At 48.9% G+C, this 19,074-nt stretch overlaps 1 long non-coding RNA gene across 2 annotated transcripts in view; it reads left to right on the top strand.

The window, feature by feature from the left end:
• LOC142587578 (uncharacterized) overlaps window positions 1-19,074 on the top strand; it is a 44,819-nt gene that overhangs the window by 16,328 nt on the left and 9,417 nt on the right. The window contains exons 2-4 of one of the 2 annotated variants that reach the window (XR_012829578.1): window positions 1,627-1,763; window positions 1,840-1,907; window positions 6,973-7,059. This is a non-coding gene — a long non-coding RNA (uncharacterized LOC142587578). The remainder of the gene's footprint in view (window positions 1-1,626; window positions 1,764-1,839; window positions 1,908-6,972; window positions 7,060-19,074) is intronic. The other variant, XR_012829579.1, reaches the window with a different exon arrangement.

The raw sequence follows: 19,074 nt of genomic DNA, 5'->3' as shown, positions 1-19,074 counted from the left end.
CGTGAGATGCTTCAAGAGCGACTTCGTTCAATGATCACCTTGGAAAAAGAACCAACGTTAACCTTTTGAGAATGTTAACCTGTGAATGTACAAAAATCCTTTTTATAAAGCAATGTAAATGCTGCAAACATATGTTCGCCTCCCTTTCCTAACTTGGAGCAAGATCTTCACAGTGAATGAGTGCCGGTTGGAACGGCTTGTTTTCCTTATTCAACGCCTTCGACTACCCATATGGGGAAGATCACCTCAATTTTATTCCAGGGCTTTTGCAGCTCCTCCTAGGTAGCACTAAGCCTGTGCACTTCGATCTGTGACGTGATGCTACGTTGCTCGACATCTATAGAATCTAATGTGGACACTCTCGAGTAAGCCGCGGTAATTTTGACGTCATTGCTTTTGTCACATAGGGCTTAACAGTGGAAATATAGGTCCAAGCGTCATGACGTCATAAAGCACAGTGCAAAGGCCTGCTATCTAGGAGGCGTTGGTTCTTGCCCTTTCACCATTTGTACAATTCGATTGCCTTCGTCCTACACTTTCTTTCGTCATTTCGATTACGACAAATTTTCTGGCGCATGACTCAATAATTTGCCTACGGCGTTGAAAGCCTAATGAGTGTGGTATGCGAGCAAATGCTGAATGTTTCTGTAGCTTGTGCACGAAACCTAGAATAATATATTGCTGTGTGTATTAGTGTAGAAAGCAGACATAATGCAAACCTATTTTTCTTATTATAACTGAAAATTGTTTAGAATTTTGGCTTAGTCACAGAAATTGCATTGTCAGAACTTCTGATCTTGAATTTCCTCTCGTAGCCGAACCGCGCAGAACCATGCAACTATTGTGTGGAAAATTTTTGGTAGTTGAGCAGATGCCTGGTCTCCCTAACAAAAGGCTAAAAGTAACCTGTTCTGAGTGTGCTCGATTTGGTGGTCGACAAAAGCACGCTGCAGGGTAAGGGTTGGCCCTTCCTATGTGCACGTTCTAAATCACATATACTGCTAAAATTGCCTCGCACATACGCAGAGTCAGCCGTGAGTGGAGTTGACTAACACTCTCCAGGCTAATTTTGTGCAGAACTACAAAGATGAAGGAAAGTGGGCTGCGGAATAGCAGCCGTACTAGGACAATTGGTAAAGCGCCGAATCTATATGGAAAAGTGTGTGTTTGGTACAAAGTTGCGCAAATTTATCTTTTCGTCAACTGCTATTTTCTATTACATTATCTACATTTCAATTAGCATGGCAATTTCCTCTACGACTTCACGCTCTAAATTGTCGGTTCATATGAGTGTGTACAACACGTTCAGTTAAAAAGCCCACAACATACAAAGTGTAACTTTAAGCAGAGAGAACAGACAACTACTTTGTTTTCATGCTCTTATTGAGCATTATACCTGCGGGGTCGCTACTGCTTCGTGGAACGAGAGCTTCCATATTCTGCTAGCGAAGGTGTCAGTATCTTGCATTTTAGTGAGGTCCATCAACATAGGAGCCATAGAGCCATGCTTCAGCTCTGCACAATGGGCCCTGTGTTAGTTATCAGGGCTAAAGAGCAAAAGTGCCGTTTGTAAAGCAACAATTTGAGTATTATTATGGTCTAAGTGCAACTCCGTTTTGCTTTCAGTTTTTAAATACTCATCAGCCCATATGGACATATATGACTAGGAAAGGTGGACATACTTTGTGTATAGTGGACGTAATGGCATCTATTAGCCAAACTTCCATGGTCTACCATCATCTGTTCTACGAAAATGGTGTAAAGTACGGTATCATATATTTTTCTAGACTAAACACTAAACGCTGCATTTATTTATTTATTTATTTATTTATTTTGCAGACGGAATGTTACATTCGTGGGCATATTTGATCAACACAACAAGAATCGCATATCTGTTTCTCCCAGAGGTATAACAAAAAGTTCAATACTCTGTTGATAATTGTTGGCAGAAAGCTGGCTATGCAGTCTTTCGTTCTCATCTTCCGCCGGCAATGATTTATTCTCGATTGCAATCCACTACTTGGCCTTGTTGAAGATGCAGCGTATTCTCTTGTAGTCACATCTTGCCATTGGGCCATCGATCGTTCTTGTTGCCGTATTCTACGCAGATATAACGAATCAAGAAGTGTTAGGTAGCGCGCCAACCGTCGGGTTTCTTTGCGAAGTTGCACTCGGCAAAAGGGGATGGGACGGGAGCTTTAATCACCCCCCTATACCATTATGGCGTTGCAGGACCGATGTGTATCTCTTCGCCACCCACGATTTTAGCTAATTTCACGAAATTTTTTTAAAGTGTAGAGGGCTAAGCAATTACATTACTCAACCGCCGGACGGCCGGTGCTTTATGCCACACCAGTAAGCCATGAGTAATCGCTGCGGAATCAAATGCATCAGCAAGGTGTCACAATGTCCCTGGTCTTCCTTGTACACCATGATGCACCAGCCTTTCGTTCCCAGTACCCGTAGCACTAATTGTACTGGCCGCCATGCAGAAACAGGATGGCGTTTCAAAATCTGCGGACTATGCATAACAGAACAACGCTATTTTCAACAAATGCTGTCGCCCTTATTATGTAGGTCATTACAGAGAGGGTGGCAGGTGTCTCAGCATAACGTCTTTTCTTTTTCCGCGAATTCAGTGCTTAGCTGTAAAATTACGTCACTTAAGGAACTAAGTGATACCTACTGGGCACTCCTCTGTGTAATAAACACGAACTGCAAAAATCTGCACATAAGATACTTGCAATGATCATGCTATCCGGAAGAAAAAAAAAGCGTATCATGCGTACACATTAAGGTTGCTCACGCGGTTTTCCCATCGGTGATTACTGCGATAATACACAAAACCTAACAGTAATTTTTCAACTGTTAGTACGCTTGTCGAACGTGACACACAGAAAAAGCAGTCAGGGCGGAATGGAATGCTGGGCAAGTTACTGAAGTGGCAGAATCGGACTTGGCACAGAAAAACAAGTCATAGACTAGGTGACAATGACATCTATTGTCAACATCTACTTGACAACATCTATTTGTCAGCCTTCTCTACCGGTAAGAGGGAAGTGTAGCACAATCAAGGCGCAACGAAGTCCGGATACTCATGGAGCACACACATGCGCAGAGTCGTGTTCGTGTACACCCGTGAGCAAAAGTATACGGACCACGGGAGCGCGTGCCAAACTGCATCAACGCGCCGTCTACCAACGCGGCGCCTGCTGTCGAGAGGGCTGCTAGAGCAGCGGTGCGCATGCGCGTCCCATCATATCTGTTGGCCTGACATGTAGCTATGCCTGACGTCGCTGTGGTGCTCGTAGACTAAACGTCTACTGGGCGTCGTTGTCGCTGCTCCGTCGCATCTGGGCCATTGTTTCACGTAGCGGCTGCGGCTGGGCTGGCACGCGCGTCCGCCGCGCTTCGCTTTCATTCTTTCTTCGGGGGAATTATCGCACGCCGCACTGCCTTCTCTGACGCCTTTAGATGACTCGCACAAAGTGGCCTTCTGCGGCTTTGTTTTGTGTTATCTCGAACTGTTCCAATGCTTGCTGGCGCAGGTAGAAGCAAGCTTTTGCAATCGGTGTCCGCCGTCACGTTAATAAGTAGAACTGAGCTGCAAGGGCTACGATGCTCCGCAAGCAGCAGGATGCTAAAAGGAGAAATTAGCGGAACCATACTGCCTTTATTTCTTCAAACCCTTCAACAAGGCTTGAAGAAAAAACGCACGCGAGGGTGCCACTACAGACAGCAACGACAACGCTGACACATGCGCGTGAATATAAAATCAGGTGCACGCTGCCGTGAAGTTCCAATTACGCTTGCCTCCTTGCGAATCGGGTCGAGGTTACGGACCTGAATCACTGGTCGGGATCTCCTCATGGCATCGCGTTACGAGCGAATACCACGGCACCTTCGAGGCGTCATCGCCGCCCATGGAAAATTGACAGCGTAGTGAAATCATGCATACAGTTGTGAAAATTATAATCTACGAAAATAACAGCAACACATTGGCTCGTCCTAAGTGCCCTCAATACCACAGTTTGTCGATGGTCACCCCGACCAGTGATTCAGGTCCGTAACATCGACCCGATTCGCAAGGAAGCCACCGTAATTGGAACTTCACGGCAGCGTGCACCGCACAGCTGCACCTGACTTTATATTCTCGCGCACGTGTCAGCGTTGTCGCTGCTGTCTGTAGTGGCACCCTCGCGTGCATTTCTTCTTTAAGCCTTGTTGAAGGGTTTGAAGAAATAAAGGCAGTATGGTTGCGCTAATTTCTCCTTTTAGCATCCTGCTGCTTTCGGAGTATAGTAGCCCCTGCAGCTCAGTTCTACTTATTAACGCGACGGTGGACACCGATTGCAAAACCTTGCTTCTACCTGCGGCAGCAAGCATTGGAACAGTTCGAGATAACACAAAGCCGCAGAAGGCCACTTTGTGCGAGTCATCTAAAGGCGTCAGAGGAGACAGTGCGGCGTGCGATAACTCCCCCAAAGAAAGAATGAAAGCGAAGCGCGGCGGACGCGCGTGCCAGCCCAGCCGCAGCCGCTGCATAAAACAATGGCCAAGATGCGATGGAGCAGCGACAACGATGCCCAATGGACGTTTAGTCTACGAGCACCACAGCGACGTCAGGCAAAGCTACATGTCAGGCCAGCAGATATGATGGGACGCGCATGCGCACCGCTGCTCTAGCGGCCCTCTCGACAGCAGGCGCCGCGTCGGTAGACGGCGCGTCGATCCAGTTTGGCACGCACTCCCGCGGTCCGTATACTTTTGCTCAGGGGTGTAGATTCGTCTTCTTATGTCCTTGGGTCTTCGCACGATGCGCGAGCAGTGCACGATGCACGAGCGGTGCGAGTCGTGAAACGGCTCTAATGTCGCGGAACACAAGCACACCGCTATCTGGGACCACGAAACTGACGCAACTGCCTAGACCGGCCAAAGCACAGCAGCGCACGCTTCCCGATAACAGCAGATAATGAAACGTGAAACTTCATGCAGCGGGCTAAGCTCGCGCCGGGCATGCGGGTGCGCGCGAAGACAGTCGAAAGTGAGAGAATTACGTGGGAGGGCAATGGGAGAGTAGTTGAGAGGAGGGGCGAAAGGACACAGCCTCCGGGATCGGCGAGCGCGACGCACGCTAATCTAAGAGGCCGTGCCAGGGAAGCAGAGTTGCTTTCCCGTCCTCCTGATGGATGGCGCCAATTACCTCTGCCACGGAAGCGGCGGAGTTTCCGAGGCCGGTTTTCGCGCGCTCCCATGGCCGTGGCTCCCGCGGCCCATGGCCTGGACGGCAAGCGGGAAATAGGAACGAAGCTGTTCACGTGGCAGTAACGTTAGAAGAAGCCCGACGGCTCCAGCAACGCCAGTTGCGTCGTTTAGTTGAAATATAGCCGCCGGTTGTCAGCCAGTGTGCCGTTCTAGAGCTCGACGCGCCTCCCGCCCCCCCCCCCCTCTTTACGTCGTAGTATAACTGAGGCTTTTGGCGATCGTTCTTGCGACGAGTGTAAGCGTCCGGGTAACCATAAGAATAAACACAAGGAATGATGACAGAGCGAATGCGGAGTGCATCTTGGCATAAAAGACGGGACGAGGAAAGCGAAGGAATAGGGCGCAGAGGAACCCCGAGGCGGAAAGGGGAGAAGGAGGGTATGGTGAAAGCGTGATAAAAACAGCTTAGTGCGCCGAAGATGGGCTACAAAAAGGCGCCAAAATAGCACACGTTGTCTGGGAAGTTCATCTGCGGTGGAGTCTGTGGTAGCGCGTCGTTTACGCGTGACTGCAGCGGCTGCTACGCATCATCCACGCGCAGCTTCTCGCTATCTCCTGATTAGTGAGGCAGTCGAGCCACACTTTGGCCCGTTTGCAACGTGCCGTATGAGCCAGACTGTTTACGGCGGACAAAATATCGCGAAATTAAAACAGGTATAGAGCTGCGCTACATTTCTAACTAGGGATTATCGTAATCTTCGGTGAATTTTATTGCGACTTCGTCTATTCAAGGTATCAGCAAGGCGATAATATTTCTCCGTGCGTTACGTTCTCAGTTATATGCATGGCGCTTTGCTGAAACGTAATCAGCGCTGCCAACGTCCCTAGCATTCACTTGTTCCACAAAGCATGCGCTCCACAGTTAAAGGTCTCGGCACCGTAATTGCACAATGGCCCGGGCGTTGTTCTTTACCTTGGTCCTCCTAAGCCCACTTTGCGCTTATTTTTACCGTGGTCTCAAAGACCTCCTAATGCCAGATGAAGCCATTTCTACAGTCAGCATCACTGACAAATTCTACACATTCATACTATATCCCACCCCTAAACAGTACTTTTTATGTCCATTATGTGCATTTCCTTTGTGCTGTCATTTAAGCTTGCTATGTTAGCTCCCACTCATAGGCGCATGCGATGTGTGACACCATGGAATCGGACACTTAAGTTGAGAGGAAGTGCACGCAACCTCATCGATCAATAATTGCTAGTGAAACTATAAGCCCTAATGCATGCAAATCTTTTCCGAGAACGTTCAGCTGCCATAACTTCGGAGAATCTCCTACAGATGCTGTTCCATTGCGTATTTATTATATCTGAAGCCTCAACCAACGCTGCTGTTCCTGTCCAGCTGATACGACGATGTTTTTGTTCTATCTTCCCTCACCCTCGAAACTCAATATTATTTGCTTAGCTCTCATGATGTGGCTCCTAAGAAATGGTTGCCGGAATCGATGATCAGCAAGAGCCGCACGGTAAAGATAACTATTACCGCGTTGATATGCGCCCTAAAGAATGCTATGTCCTGTGAAGTTTCAACTACGCATACATCGTTTGTCCAAGCTAGACGATTTGCTTTCGCAACGTACTGCAGTAATCAAGGATAAAAATCTGGAACTACAAATGCATGCTGCGGCTTCTAATGCAAAGCAGCTGAAGAACTGACCATATATGCAATACAAAAACCAATAACTAGTATATCTTGTTTTTCAGGTGGTTCGTACAACATGACAGAAGAAATCGTATATTTCAATGAGAAACACCACTGTGCTGTGATTAAGTTCTCGATGCGTATTACCGGTGGGTTTAAAAATTTTTTTTTGCAATTCTAATATACAATATTCACTCATAAGGAAATCTTGCATGAGGATTTCATTGAAATGCTGCTCCTTGAAAGAACTTTGTGTCATGACGCAAAATTTTTAAAGCACAGCTTTCTCTGCCTCTTCCTTCGCCTTTCCCAGTACTGCTGCTGCTGCTGTCTGACACACTGGGTCGGGGAATAGTTCAGAGCGTCTGAATACATGACAGTAGTGAGGCAGAGAAGAAAGGGCATGCGCGAAACTCGTTTGTACCCACCGCGTCGAATGTGCACACTGCCCTGAGGAGCTCCTTGGGTGTCGCTACATTAGCCTGTTGACAGCTGTAATGATTAGAGAACCCCCGGAAAAGCGTTGCAGAAAGTGCAGCGCTTAGCTTTCTACGAACGTGCGAGTACAAATGGGACGTAGATAGAACTGTACAGAGGAGGGGAACAAGAGGCAGTTCCCATACAAGGGCTGGGAGGAGGAAAATATGACGTGAGAAGGCAAAGAAAGGCTACTACTATAAACACGACAGCTGTTGCGGGGAAATTGAAGAAACTTGAGTTCAAGGTACGGCAGAGTACGTTTCTGCTATTCCTTAAAAATTAATACCATGCAAATATGTCAAGAGAAGAAGTTACGCAGGATGTGCAGAAGCAGAGCCGCTGTAGTTTAAGCGCACCGCGGGGTCCAGGCTACACAGCGGAAGCAGTCGCTCGTCAAATCAACACTTCTGTGTTGATTTGAGCCTACGGTCGTAGCTTTGCGCATACGGCACTGCTTGAGGTCGTGGATTTAATCGCGACTGCGGCTATTTCGACGGGGGTGAAATAGAAAACGCATAATTTTGGGACCCGCTAAAGGACAGCACTATCACAAAATGAATCTGGAGTCCGCCACTACGTCGTGCCTCATAATCCGATTGTGGTTTTGGCACGTACAGCCCCATAATTCAATTCAAGTTTGATACTTCTGTCACGATGTGATGTGCCATGTGAGGCAATGACAATGTACAGCCCCCTCAGAGGTTACGAAATACGGCACACAACAACGCCTCAAATAGACACCTCTATATGTGTGTTCTTTGTACTATGCACACAAGAAACAGTGGTGATCACCATCTAACGTTTAACATCAACTCACCACTCTCGTGTTATACTAAACATTGAAAAAATGAAGCTTTCGCCGTCAACACCACCACTAATTAATGTCAATCAAAGCTAGCGGCACAGAAAGCTTACATCGATTCCCATGGTGCGTGCAATCTGCATAATTTCTCCACGTACAAATCATATATAAGGCATGCTTATTTCATGTTAGAAGCCTTATTGAATAAGAGCCGCTGAACCCGTGAACACTCCGGAAAGCATTACGTAATTTTTCTTATTGTGAAAACTTCGTAATAGTCGACGCAAGGATCGGGCAGTTATCCGCAGCCGTTGTTTGTACAGCCCGGTCAAACGATCGCCTCGTGTACAGCAGGCCTTCTTTGTTTACTTTCAGAGCGAATAGCATCGCGCGCCTCAACATAGAGTCCTAGGCTAATCTGGCTGACAAAAAGTGAGGGCCGCAATCAAGTGGAGAAGGTATCGGTTCGGCTTAGCTAGTGTAGTGAAAGAAGGTAACTGGATGAGCAGAGTGGTCCTGCTGTACATGATCAGTTGGCATCGCCTTCGTAAGCTAGCCATTGCTGGTCAAAACTGTGGTGACCCACTACGGGGAGGTTAAAAGGCCGATAGTGGGAATTCTCGGCGAAAAAAAGACGAAATAGTGATGTAGTAAAGGTGCCGAGAGGGCTTCGCAACGCTGTACTGCTACGCAAGATTTATTATTCTACGCAAACAAACCCATGCTCGCTGGCAGCTGCAAGTAGCCATGGCCAGAGTGATCGGCTTCTAGCCGTCTTGTATTCCTTTCGGAAAAGGGCAGCCTCCGCCTATTCCAAAAACCAATTAAGTTTTGTCGGGCACAGTAATGCCTCTTTTTGCGTTCACCTCACCTTGATGCAGTCAGTTAGTGGTTTGTTTTGCCTTCACTTGACATGCAGGCGAATCGCGCGCATGCGAGAAATATTTGAACCAAGTCGAATGACTTATAGAAAGAAAGGCGATGAATCGGACACAAGTTCTCTTTAAAATTGTTTCGCCTTATCATGCGCATTCCCTGGGCCCACATCATATCAGATGGGGAAATTTTGCAGTTTTTTTGTGAAGTCCCGTGACAGACAGGTGATGTCAGCATAGCCCGAATATTTTGGACCAATCTCGGAGGGGTAATGACTGAAATGAAATAGAAACACATTGCAATAGTTTTACGTTACAGTTTCCCACACGCCACATGTTCTTTTTCTGCAAAGCGCGAAACGGTCTGTTGACATGTTACGTAATGCACGGCAAAATTTGCGGATCTACAGCCCATATTCATAATATGTGTTGAGAACTCCTCGGCCGCATATATATATATATATATATTCTTTATATATAATAGTACAAAAAGAGCGATTGTTTAGTGAACCACCTTACTAAAACCCTGCACTACCGCATGCTTTCTGGGAATAGACTCAATTAAACTGGGTGAATTCCTCAGTGTCCTACTCCAGGAAAAAACTCGTTGTCAGTGGCGCAACCTGATGAACAGGGTTGCTTCACTGTTCTCCCGAGGTATGTATGGAATACTAAGGCAGTATAAACTCTTCATTTCTTTAGTGGTGCGATGTATGTCTATCCAAACTAAAGAAGGAAGAACGCATGTTGGGTGTGAACGCCTAGAATTAGATTCGCTCCGTCGCAATTTGGACGAAAGCAAAAACCTTAGTTTAAAATATTCCTTACGACAAATGTGCATAACCGAAAGCAGTTGCCGGCAAAAACCATTAGCATTCTTCCTGCAGGCAAAATGGAAACTGCTAACAATTCATTACCCTTTTCTGCTAAACAGTTCTAATAAAGCCAGAGAATTTTTAAACGACAATGCCAGCGCTTCATTCATTTTCTCTGATTTCCGAACTGATCTCCTTTTATGTTTGGAAAACGCTATTTACAATCATGGTGTAGCAAATTTCCAGAATGAGATAGGCCTTGCGTCCGGGAAATTATAAGACCTTAGCAGCTTTTTATCTTTCCTCGACATTAGCCTCTTCGCGTGATTCAAATTCCATGCAAAAGACAGACGTTTGCATATGTTCCTACATATTCAAACGACTCTCGACTAAAAGGACTAAGATGAGCAAGAATTTACCGGTATTTTGGCGACTACTTCATTTTATTAGACTCTGCCAAATGTTTGCCTGCCACGGCGTCGTCCGCTCTTTGCTCGGTTTTTTTAATAAATTCATCAGGTCACTTGAAGCAACGTGTGAAGCGCCCGTTAACGGGACTATCAGATTTTTGGATCTCAACCTCATATTGCTAGTAAAAAGGTGTGTTGGTACTACAGGCCCTGAACCAAAAAAAAACACCCTTGCATATTCATCACCTCATTCAAAGGTGGTCAAGTGAGGCATTATCAGTTTGCACTTCCAAAACGCGCTTTTGAATTCCTGCCCTGACTTGATTGACAGAAATTTTGAGCACCAAGTCTCACGTCCGTTAGACAGCGGTTGCCCGCTGCATGCATGGTCCGCTGTGGCAGGCACTGACAGTCCAAAGAAAAGAAATATCGAAATTCCCAATGCCACTGAGCAAGGGACGAAAGAAAAGAACGTGAGCAGTTTGCACTAGTGGTGCAAGGCTGGGTCATAGCGGAGAAAGTACCGGCTTTTGCGAAATATTGCTAGGTTTCGGTAAATTTTTCGAGGTTATGCATGGCTTGGCTAGGTTCACATTGAGTTGCTAGGTTTTCATAAGTTCTGCGATGGTATGCACGGCTCGGCTAGGCTCATACCAACCGTTGCGAAGTTGTGCTAAGTCTTACGTGGTTACGCATGCCTTCACTATGGCCATACTAAGCTTCGCCAAGATTTGTTAAGTTTCTCCAACATTATGCGGGGTTATACAAGGCCAGGCTGGTAAGCCACACAAGCCCCCGCAAGGTACACGCAGACAAGCCACAGTGCGGACATCACAAATTATTATTTAGCGTGCTTCAATAGCAGTCATCATCATCATCGATCCAGTCCTCATCTTCGACGTCTGACCGTCGTTGTGGTCGTCGTCGTGGTCGGTGACGTCAGGGAAGGCTTCGCGAAGCACTTGCAAGGCAGAGCTCTTCTGTTCAAAGTTCCGCACCGAGCTCACCGTGCTGAGATTCACGTCGAACCAGAGCTGGTGATAGTAATAGGCAGGTGTGCCTGAAGTCTATGCCGAGGAACTCGCTGTGGGAGCGGCTGTTCGCCCCTCCTATGGATTTGCAGGCTTGGCGTTGAAGGTTCTGGCTGTCGCGCCTGCCCGAACCTACTCCGGATGACGTCGAGCATTCAATCGACAGCGCTCGTTGTGTCTTGTCTGAAACTAAGGATTGTCGGCTCGGCGACCGCGTTTGTCGGCGGCGGCCTCGGCGCGATGGGCAGGATCGACTCTCCTTCGTCGATTGTAGTCCCGCCGAACCGCGCACTTGGCTTCCTTGTAGTTCACAGGCGCGACAGCTGTGTCCAGACTCTAGGTTCACACCGAGTTGCTAGGTTTTGATAAGTTCTGCGATGGTATGCACGGCTTGGCTAGGCTCATACCAACCGTTGCGAAGTTTTGCTAAGCCTTACGAGGTTACGCATGGCTTCACTATGGCCATACTGAGCTTGTATGGTCTATGGTGAGATATTCATGGTGGAATTGGCCGTTCGCACCCCCCGTATCTCGGTGCGCTCGTCGCTGAAAGGTTTCGAGCAGTCGCAGGCGGGGATCACATTGTCAGTGACGTCGCGTGTTCAGGCGCCGAGTCTCGTGTTCCCTGGACTGAAACTCGGGATCCTCAACTCGGCGTCGCCTCTTCTCAGCCGCAGCTTCAGCGCGGAGTTCCTGATCAGCTCGACGGTGATGCTTTGCTTCTCGCTTGGCAGTAGGCGCTCTTTCTGGTAAGCCGCTTCTTCTTCCTGACTTTCTTCGATATTCCCATGGGAGCAGCACGTACGCACGTAGTAGAGGAGGCGAGAGATGTGCCACCGCGCCGGCCCGAGGTTCTACTGGTCTGTGGCGTCACGACTCCGCCTTACACGCGGGGATTACGAGGAGGTTACGTGGCTCGGTGCTCACGCATGTGATTGCTAGGCAACGTGAGGTGACGCACCGCTGGGCTGTTTTTTCTGATCACGCTCTACGGCGGAAGAAACGCTTAAATAGCTCCGCTGTTAAAAGAAGAATGTAATCGTCTCTCCCTACCTGCACAAGATCACTCACAAGTTGAAAAAGATTGGGAAACGTATCGGTGTAGGTGTCGCGTTCTCTGCCCCTTCGAACTTGTCGATACTTCTTTTCATGTGTGGCAGTCAATGCTGTGGAGGCTGGAGACTTGTTGCAGTGGCTTCCTTCGCACTTGTGTAGTGTTCGATGTTCTTTGATTGCAATTCTGCGACAATGCTTTTTGTGTAAGCTCAGTATTGAATGAAACACATATTAATCCTTCGAAACAAATACACCACGTTATACGTCTGCTAATGCGCTGTGTTAGACAACTTTTCGTTATTTTTGTGTTATTTATTTGCAACCCGTAGCGAGGAGCTTCACGTGTATCCTCGCGCGAGTGAACGCTGTTGGTGCGCAGCGAAGCATGGACAGAACGCCCAGCGGAAGCGATGGCCCACCGAAGCAATAATGGAATGTGCGGAGTGCTAACATTTCTTGACCGAACTTCTTGCGTAGCTTCCATAGCGTTTATTCCTATTTATAGAACGGAGTATAGTTTGTGCTCAACGGTAAACGCGAATACGTGCATACCGGTGCAACAAGACGCACCGCATACCATTTGTGAGGGATGGTTTACAGCATCCCATCGGACTTTGGCAAAGAATATGTGGTATAGACGGACACGAACATCAACGAGCAAGTACGTGAGCAAAGGTATAACGTTGAAAAGCTAGGCTTATCAGGCCACCCTCCGCGCATTGTGACGCTGTGGATGCAAGCGTCCGCTTCGCCGCACTCCTTCGCTATCCAGAAGCCTCGACCAACTCACCAGAGACAGTAGAAGCTGCAGAGATTCGGAACAGAAATTGCGTTAGTCGCTCTTGTCGGGCTAATTTTTTTCTGTTTCTTCCTTCTGCATAGCACCCGCCGTGGTTGCTCAGTCGCTATGGTGTTGCGCTGCTGAGCACGAGGTCGCGGGATCGAATCCCGGCCATGGCGGCCGCATTTCCGTGGGGGCAAAATGCGAAGACACCCGTGTACGTAGATTTAGGTGCACGTTAAAGAACCCCAGCTGGTCGAAATTTCCGCAGTCCTCCACTACGGCGTGCCTCATAATCAGAAAGTGGTTTTGGCACGTAAAACCCCCTAATTTTTTATACATTGCATTTGCGAGGGCAATATGTATGTATGTATATATATATATATATATATATATATATATATATATATATATATATATATATATATATATATATATATATATATATATTGTCAGGCGTAGTGACGGCGAAGAAAGCAGGAATACGGTGAAATACAAAACTAACTTTCATTGGGCGAACCTGTGCCCACATATACAGGCTACACTTATAGCACAACGATAGCGGCGAACAAAGTGGGCGATCGTCGGAACTCTGATCAGCGGGTCAAGCGCGTCGGCTTTTATAGATCAGTTGTCGAATGTTCCAGATTAACCTCTGGGACCCGCGTGCCTTCCACCGAGTTCTACAGTATTCGCGTCGCGCATACACGCAATGAGATTACACAAGTTGCGGTGAAAGACAGTGGAACGGAACCATCGATAAAATTCCAGAAACTTTTACATGCAGGCGCATCCTGCACTGTGCGATAACATTTGTTGGGCTGCTGTCCGGTTGGGGAACTGCGGTCGTCGGGGTGCATGCGGCAGAATCCGAGAAGACGAACGCATTGCTTCTTTCCAGAATTTCCTCGATGTATGCGATCGTCGTGCCCTAGTTGATGTGCTTGAACTCCTGGCTGAAGTTTGTCAGCAACACTTTCGTGTTTCCTCCGTGCAGTCGAGCGATTCCTCTAGTGACGCAAATTTCACGGTCTAGCAGTAGACGTTGGCCGCCTTCGATGACGCCTTCTACGTCAGCGGGTATTTCGGTGCCGATCGAAATAACAATGCTCGAGCGAGGCGGGATGCTCACTTGATCTGCGAGAACACTAAAGGCGTGGTGACTACAACAGCTCTCCGGCGGTATCGCTTGATCTTCCGACAGCGTTATCAATTTTGACTTCAGGTCTATGATTGCGCCGTGTTGGTTCAGGTGGTTCAGGAAGTCCATCACGAGAATGACGTCTCGTGAACACTGTTGGAGGATAAGGAAGGTGGCAGGGTAAGTCCGGTAATGAACGGTTACTCTTGCCGTGCAGATTCCAGTCGGCGTAATGAGGTGTCCTCCAGCGGTTCGAATTTGAGGGCCTTCCCGTGCAGTCTTAACTTTCCTCAACTGGGCGGCGATGTGGCCACTCATTACGGAGTAATCAGCCCCTGTGTCCACTAAGGCGGTGACTGCGTGGCCGTCGAGAAGCACGTCGAGGTCGGTGGTTCTTTGTGTTGCGTTACAGTTAGGCCTTGGCGTCGGATCACGGCTGCGTCGCGTTGACCTGTGACAGGTACGTGGCGTCGTCAGGTTGTCTTTCGTTGTCGTACTCTTTCCTTCCACACTTCGTCGGGACGGCGGCGTGTCGTTATGTCGTCGAGGTAGTCTATTCGGCGTCTTCGTCGGCGGCGGAGGATCTTCGTCAGTTCGACGAACAGCAACCGCACCTCCATCGGTTGCTGCTTTTAGTTTTCCGGATATGGGCTCGCTGACCGGCCTCGGGCTGGGCCAGTTTATGGTCGGCGCTGCGGCGACAGGTAGCGGCCTGATGATGGTGAACGCTACGGTCGTCGAGAGCTCCCCTGAGTAGCGGCGAGGTAGTCGGCGATATCGCGAGGGCGTTCCCGTTGCTGCGGGCGCGGAGCATTGTCGGCGAAACCCCGCAGTCCCATCTCCCGGTATGGGCATCGTCGGTAGTCGTAACCCACTTCTCTTAGTGGTAGCAGAGAGGGCGGTGGTCAGGAGCGCGCCAAACGTCTGTCTTCCTCGGGTAGCTGCGCTGGGCGACGGGTGGGCGTGCTGGCGGCGGCGGTGTTGGTCGGCGGAATTGCGGCGTTACAGGGCCCTGGCGTTGTCGCGGAGGGGGACCTTGACGGCGGGCGACGGCGGCGTAGGTCATCGCTTCCGGCTGAGGTTTCTGTGATCGTGGTTGCACCTCAGGGACTCCAAGCGATCGCTGAACCTCTTCTTTGACGATTTCAGCGATTGGATTCACTTGGGACTGCTACCTTGGGTAGAACTTCTGCAGCTCCTCCCGTACGACCGCTCTGATAGTCTTGCGTAGATCGTCGGTAGCCAGTGATTGAACCCCGGCGTAGTTTGCAGAGTTCGTGCGGCGATCGAATGGCCGGTTTCGGATCTCGAGTGTCTTCTCAATGTTCGTCGCCTCACGAAGAAACTCTTCAACGGTCTTCGGTGGGCTTCTTACAATACCGGCGAAAGTTCCTCCTTTACACCACGCATCAGTAGGCGGACTTTCTTATCCTCGGCCATATCCGGGTCAGCGTGGCGGAACAAACGGCTCATTTCTTCCGTAAAGATGGCAGCGTTCTCATTTGGTAGCTGCACTCGGGCGTCCAGCATAGCTTCGGCACTTTCCTTGCGCACGACGCTTGTAAAGGTGCGCAGGAAGCCGCTACGGAACAGGTCCCACGTTGTCAAGGTAGACTCCCTGTTCTCAAACCACGTTCTGGCGACGTCTTCTAAGGCGAAGTAGGCATACCGCAGCTTGTCGTCGGAGTCCCAGTTGTTGAATGTCGCGATTCGTTCGTAGGTCTCCAGCCATGATACCGGGTCTTCAGTCGCTGCTCCATGGAAGCTTGGTGGGTCCCGACGTTGTTGTAGGATAACGGGGGACGCTGGGACAGCCATTGGGGTTCTCTTGACCACGATCTTCTTTATCGTCTCAGGTAGAAGTCCATGCTCTGGAGGCAGTCCTTGCAGTCTGTGCCTAGCACACTGGTCTTGGGCGATGTTGGTTCTGTCCTCGGGCTTCAGGCTTCGATCGTGGCTTTGCGGGGGCGTTCGGTACATGAACGCACTAGCACCTCCACCAGATGTCACGGGTAGTGACGGTGAAATACAAAACCAACTTTTATTGGGCGAACCTGTGCCCACAAAAACAGGCTACACTTATAGCACAACGATAGCGGCGAACACGGTCGGCGATCTTCAGAAATCTGATCAGCGGGTCAAGCGCGTCGGCTTTTATAGATCAGTTGTCGAATGTTCCAGATTAACCGCTGGGACCCGCGTGTCTTCCACAAAGTTCTACACTATTCGCGTCGCGCATACATGCAATCAGGTTACATAAGTTGCGGTGAAAGACAGTGGACGGAACCATCGATAACATTCCAGAAACTTTTACATGCAGGCGCGTCCTGCGCTGTGCGATAACATTTGTTAGGCGGCGAAACGTGGTCGCGCAATAAAGATAAGTGCACGTGTCAATATATATATATATATATATATATATATATATATATATATATATATATATATATATATATATATATATATATATATATATATGTATATATATATCTGTATATATATATATATATTGTTATGAAAAAGCACGCGGGGACAGGACTGCCAACAGCATCGCGTGCCGCAGATGCTCGAGCTTAGAGGCTGTGCTCGGTGTAGTGCTCTACCCGTCATCGGTCCCTCGTGTAATAAACCTCCTTTATATTTGGTGGAGGTGGTGGGTCCCTTTCCCTTCTACAATCTTGGAACTCCGCACTCGGACGCTACCTTCCGCCATACGAGACGCTGACCAGCGGACGCTGCCGTCGGCGCCTGTTCTCTCTGCTAGCGCTATTCGCACGAGGGATCCTACCATGTTCAGCAGGACGGACGACAACGACTTTGAAGATTGGCTTGCGTCCTATGAGCTTTCAGTGAGCGCTCGTAACAAATGGGATGACTCGACTAAGTTGACGAACGTAGTTTTATATCTAGCGGGCGTGGCAACCCTCTGGTTCAACAAACATGAGGCGGGTTTGCGAACGTGGTCTGGTTTAAGGCGGCCGTCACAGATGTATTTAACCGTCCCGCCGTCCACAAACTCCGAGTCGAGCAACGTTTGCGCATAGGACACTGGTGAAACATTCACCAGTTACATAGATGACGTTGTCGATCAATGTAAACGCGTCAATGCCGCGATGTCGGAAGCGGACCGGATAAAGCGCATCATAAAAGCAATTAATGTTGATGCTTTCCAAATGCTACTGACCAAGAACCCGAACACAGTTGCTGACGTTATCATCCTCTGTCATAGCTACGACGAGCTACTCAAACAGCGAGCTTTGACAAGGCCTCACCCTACAACCGGTGCGTCGATCTCTAGCCTGACCATTGGTTCCCACAAGGCGTCGCTAATCACGCAGATCAAGGCGTTTGTCCTCAAAGAAGTCACATGAGAGCGGTCGCTGGTACCATTCACCCAGGTGCCTGCTAGTCCTTTGTCGTCTGCTCTGTACAACGTCATTCAAGGCGAAGTCGCTGACGCACTACTGGTGGCTCCCCAGCAGCCGCTTTTGGCTGCTCCGCTAACTTATGCTGTGTTGGCTGCCAGGCTACGCTAAGAGCCGATACGACGCTTTCAGCAGCCCGTGCGCCACCCGTCTCCTCCGACCTCCTGGGCCGGCCCTCCTGTTGCCAACCCATGGCGCACGCAGGACAATCGGCCTATATAATTTGTGGTGTAGCTATCCCGGACACGTCGCAAGGTTCTGCCGCCGGGTGCAATCAATCGACAATAATCTCCGGGTGCCTTATTCTCCGGTCGACTCCTATGCAAACTACACTCCATCCGACCCACCGCAATTTCATACTCTAATTGATCGTCCTCTCTTCGACCGTCGCCGCTCGCCATCCCCACGTCGTCGGCCGCATTCACCGATGCGTGGGCGGCCCGTCTCTAACAACGACGGAAACTAGGCGACGCAGTTCGCGGTGCACGAACTGCGCAAGTTTCGAAATGCCGAAGTCCTCGAACGTGGCTTGCTAATATTATTGACGTGTGCGTCGAAGGTGTTGCCACAATCGCTCTTGTTAACACCGGCGCAGCTGTTTCTGTTATGGATGCCAGATTTTGCAGATCACATCGTAAGGTAACGACGCCTCTTTCTAGATTGTCACTTCGGACTGCAAGTGCTCAACCCGTCGTACAAATCGCAGCCTGTACAACCGGTGTGCTGATTCAAGACGTTGTGTACATTATAGAATTTGTAGCGTTTTCATCGGGCTCCCACGCAATTATTGTAGGATGGGATTTTCTCTCTTCCCACAAAGCTATAATCGATTGCCGCTCGTGCTGCAGTTGAATTCACCCTGCTCAGTGACCTCACCTTCATTGATCCTCATTCTTCAGCTAAACGTGTCGTCACGGAAGACACCAATATACCGCCACGCTCATCACTACTTTTATCAGTCTCATGTAGCGCTATATACGATGGAACGCTGTTCTTCACACAGTCCGACCTCTTCGTTGCCTAAAAAGCTTTTCCTCTGCATTTTTCTACTCTTGACCTCGCTGCCGGTTTCAGCATAATGCCCGTTTATAACACGTTGTCATCCTCGCTCACATTTCTTCGTCACGGATACCTTGGTCATGTCGACACCATCGATTCTATGCAGATTGTATTCGTCCCCGACGAGGCGTCTCCTACGACCGTCCTTGACGTGAGCGTCCTCTCTGCTCCTGATCGGACATCTAGGGATTTTTCACACCACTAAACGCCGACGAACTGACCCCCCTTGTAGCGATTCCAGCTTCTTACCATTTTGTAGCACTCCCGAACTTCTTTCGACGTCGCACAA

This window comes from Dermacentor variabilis, chromosome 7 (assembly GCF_050947875.1).
Source record: "Dermacentor variabilis isolate Ectoservices chromosome 7, ASM5094787v1, whole genome shotgun sequence".
In the NCBI taxonomy this organism is placed as follows: domain Eukaryota; kingdom Metazoa; phylum Arthropoda; class Arachnida; order Ixodida; family Ixodidae; genus Dermacentor; species Dermacentor variabilis.
Note: the sequence above shows the minus strand (reverse complement) of the source record. Positions and strands in the feature narration are given on the sequence as shown.